This window comes from Cydia splendana, chromosome Z, assembly GCF_910591565.1.
Source record: "Cydia splendana chromosome Z, ilCydSple1.2, whole genome shotgun sequence".
In the NCBI taxonomy this organism is placed as follows: domain Eukaryota; kingdom Metazoa; phylum Arthropoda; class Insecta; order Lepidoptera; family Tortricidae; genus Cydia; species Cydia splendana.
In genome coordinates this window covers 23,218,152-23,222,749 of record NC_085987.1, presented here as the reverse complement: position 1 = coordinate 23,222,749, position 4,598 = coordinate 23,218,152, and the positions used below count along the sequence as shown (strand labels likewise).

The window sequence follows — 4,598 nt, the reverse complement described above, 5'->3', positions numbered from 1 at the left end:
ATTATTATTTTACCTTCAAATGAGCTATTTAAGAATTTAGTGTCGCTTAAGCAAAGTGGTCGTAAAAATAAATTTAGGTAAATTTATCTTACCGACATATTTCACAAGAAATTATTCAGGTAAAAAACTCCAAGGTAAATTTGTTGTCAGAATTGATCGAGTAAAAACTATCTTATTGCAAAGTATGCTTATTTTATAGTCAAGCAAAAAAGTATATACGTAAAATTTTCCAAAAAACAAATCAAGATAAATTATCTAACACTTTTTAAGGAGCAATTTCAAACTCGATAAGCTGCTTATGCGACACATTCAACCTATGATACATCTACATTCTATGAGTTTTATAGTTATCAACCACAAGGAAGATTGTCATACCTACGCATATAAAAAACACCCTTTAAGGAATTTGTATAGCTTTATTTCAAATAAGAAGTTATTTAACGAGTCTTAAGATAACAAGTGTACCATTTCTATTTGAGATCAAAATTGCTTAAAAGGGTCAACTTAATTATGAGGTACCAGTAAGAATGGGAAATTTATATTTGAAACCAAAATAGGAAAAAATATTATCTCGTGTTTTCATACCTGAGATTAATATATTTTTTCCGTTACTTGGCATTTTTTGATATTATGAAAAATAACAACAAAAAGAAAGTACTTAAGTTAAAATATTACTAGGTAGCTTCCAACAAATTTCAGGTAAAATGGAATAAACGACAAAAATTTTATATCTGAAATTAGGTAAATAATGATAAACGCCAATAATTCACATTTGACAGTTAAGTAAATTTATCCATATGATATAGAAAGCTATTATTCGGTCAGGTAAAAATAGTTAACCGACAGTGAAAGGTTAGTTGGCATAAGGCAAAATTATCCAAGCTAAGGTTAAGCTGAACTGGCAAATATGTAAAAAACTCTAAGGTTCATTACATCGAATAACTTTTCATCTAATCTCCACTTTTCAAAAAAATGTTGAAAACTAAGTCGTTTAGTAACATAAATGTACCAGTGATTCTCCAAATCACCGACTGGATAAGCGACACTAAAGTCGTCAGATGGGTACGAAACCTAGTCCATTCGATGCAGAAAAATCTGGCGATTCCAACGATGTATATAACTCAATATCTCTGAAAATGTCGCTTATCCAATTTCTCCTTTCCAGCGTCGATATCTTTGGCAGCCGTTTAAATTCACTTGAACTCTAATTTCAGTAAACTACGGAGAAATTCGAACACTCCTTAATTTCTATGAAACAGAAGTACCTGCACAGGTCCAATAAATTTTTGATATTTTGTAGATTTTGAGTGTTGAAAGGTAATGTAATCGTAAACATTGCTAATATTCATGCATTATTGTGTATGACCAGAATTAGGATGTGAGTTGACATTATCCCATGGTCTTATTAGAGTTTAACTGGGCGAGAGCTATTCTTCCCATGGCCCGGTAAATTGTCTTGTCATGTCATAAAAACTCACGTAAGTAATAAAACTGTTTTTGTGTTCAACCTAGAGCGATTCAGTGATTGATATAATGTTTCGTAGTAGATTTGGAGTTAAACCTTGACTATGATAACCGATATAAGATGTGGGAGGAATATATCCCTTCGCCTGATCAAGAATAAGTTTATTACTTAGACAGGCGATGGGATAACCGTAACCCACATTTTTATTTCTGGTTTAAAGGAACATCTCCGACTTCCGTAAATACATTTTTTACAAGGCATTCAATACGGTTGTAACAGTATATACAGTACGTATGGAGACACGCTAGTCCTTAGGGGCCTGGTAAAGGGTTAAATATTTGAGTATATAATCGAGGTATACCTACCTACACTTGGTTTTGTGTTTTTCAACCTATGAGCCCTAATTGCATCAATAATAGTACTAGCGGTTGACCAAAATCAGCTGCAAATGGTGTTAAAGGTATGAAAATCGGTACGATTAATCCTTAGGCCATTTGAATCAATTTGACCCGTTGCACCAAAAAAAAACAAACGGAAAGGAGTTATGACAACATCTTTTTTTTGTATAAAAAAAAAACATTTTTTGTTCATAAACCTATCGTGTGTGGTATTAAATGAAAGGGCATTTTGAGCCGGTTCTAAAAATATATCACATTATTATATATCCGTCACTTGTATTCAATTAAAATAAAAATAATTTTCAAAACATACCAAGTTTGGGCTCCTCCAGATACGATACCGTTGAATTATTTTTTGTAAAATATACCTCAAATAATACCGAATATACCCATATCTAACCCAAAGAAATCAATTTCGAAAATATTTAGATTTAGTATTTTATTTTTATTTTTCATTATTACAAAGTGTGATGTCGAATTTAATATTTAAACTGATACTAATTAATAATAAATAATAAAAATAATATTAAAGGACACGTTTTCACAGATCGGCCTAGTTCGATAAGGCTTGTGTTGTGGGTACTAGACGACGATATATATAATATACACATATATACAAGCCCTGGCAAGGGCATTTATTTGTGTGATGATGATGATGAACACACAAATAAATGCCCTTACCAGGATTCGAACCTGGGACCTCCTGCTTCATAGGCAGGGTCACTATCGACTAGGCTAGGAGGCCGTTTCATTGATAGATTGATGATAGATCACAATTTGTAATAATAAAAAAATTAAAAAATATACTAAAACTAAATATTTTCGAAATTAATTTCTTGGGGTTAGATATGAGGATATTGGGTATTACTTGAGGTATATTTTACAAAAAATAATTCAACGGTTTCGTATCTGGAGGAGCCCAAACTTGGTATGTTTTGAAAATTATTTTAATTGAATGCAAGTGACGGAAATATATTAATGTGATATTTTTTTAGAACCGGCTCAAAATGCCCTTTCATTTAATACCACACACGATAGGTGTCTGAACAAGTTCTTTTTTCCCTACAAAAAAAAGATGACGTCGTAACTCCTTTCCGTTTGTTTTTTTTTTTGGTGCTACACGTCAAATTGATTCAAATGGCCTAAAGATTAATCGTGCCGATTTTCATACCTTTAACACCATTTGCAGCTGATTCCCGAATTTCAGGCTGTACCGCTATCACTAATAGTGGGCTGTCATATCAGCAAATGGCATGACTAGTGATTAATTCATTAATAATAATTAAGGAAATTACGTACTTACCTATGAATCGATTGAGTGCCAACGACGAGACGGAAATCATCTGTATAATAAAAAAAATACAATTTTTATTGCTTTTATTAGGTTGAATAAATATAGGTACCTATAATATAGAATTACCTACATGTATAGTTTTATTTCTGTCAATGTTTCAGGCTGTACCGCTATCACTATAAAATTTCCTACTGGATCCTGATTAGATTTCCGCAGCAGAACTGAATTTAAAGGTACCATTCGGATTAAGACTGCATGTAAAACATTGAGTGTAAAAGGCGTGTACTAATTTTAATTAGGATATTAATTCGATCTGGATTAGATTTGGATCGGATTTGTCAGTGTCAAAACTGACGTTTTAGGTAGAAGAGATCTTTGACACTGACAGATCCGATCCATATCTAATCCAGCGGGCTCAGCACGGTTCCATTTTTATCGACTATCACTATGCGCGTCCCTTTCGCACTTACATACTTGTTAGAACGTGACAGGCATGGTGACAAGGGATAAAAACGCGACCGTGCTAAGCCGCCTGATCGAATTCATATCCTATAGTTAAAAATAGAATACGCCGTTAAGTGTAACTAGAATATTACTAATCCTCAGCATGTCGTTTAGTATATTAGTCTCTCGTTTACAATATTACTTTTACTCCTGCGGTGCACAATGTCTACCTGAATTATGTTCACGTACCTTCAAATATGCAGTAAACAAAGATTTGCGGCATTTTTGACGCTATCTTGGTCCTAAGGGCAGCAATTACGCAGCTCCCGAGCTGTGGTTTTACTGCGTCTCAGCCGCGATGAACGAAGCCGATCAAGTCAGGGACGGGGCTACCTTCAAATGCTATTCCTAAAAAATATTGTTACTAATTTTTAGTTGATAATGATACATTTTATATGAGTCAAATGATAAAATTAAATTGTCAGAAGCAATTAGATGCACAAAAAACACAGAAGTCATATATGTAGAAGGTATGTAGTAGGTTGGCGAATAAGGTTTCAGGTTACTTTCCGTCCAATATGTTGAAACGTTGTACGATACACGTGCGAATAGGTAATTCGCAACTCGTGTCGATTTAAAACACTCCTTTCGGTCGTGTCTTATGTCTAAAAGTGTCATTTTTTGAAAAATACTTGCCCTCAATTGTATAATATGTTTTAATAAATTAAATCCCCCAGGGTCCACATTCGCCCACTGAATGGCAATGTAGGTACTATATTCTACAAGCGCCTTTCACTTGCACCAAGACGACAGCGATTGTTATCTTTTCACTAAATTAGACACAGCCGTGGAGAAGGGTTGAGTTTATCTCTCTCTTTATGTGAGTGAATGCGGGCTATATAATATATATAGGTATATTGTTTACCCTAAAACATTTATTCAACTACTGATCTTAAACCATAAACAGTGTTATACTTACTTTTAAAAATGATGAAAT

The 4,598-nt window shown here is 33.4% G+C and overlaps 1 long non-coding RNA gene across 1 annotated transcript; it reads left to right on the top strand.

Moving 5' to 3' along the window:
* Positions 1-1,202: 1,202 nt before the first annotated feature.
* Positions 1,203-1,624, top strand: LOC134805160 (uncharacterized). Its single transcript, XR_010146249.1, has 2 exons — positions 1,203-1,482; positions 1,515-1,624. It is a non-coding gene; the product is annotated as an uncharacterized LOC134805160 (long non-coding RNA).
* The last annotated feature ends 2,974 nt before the right edge of the window (positions 1,625-4,598 follow it).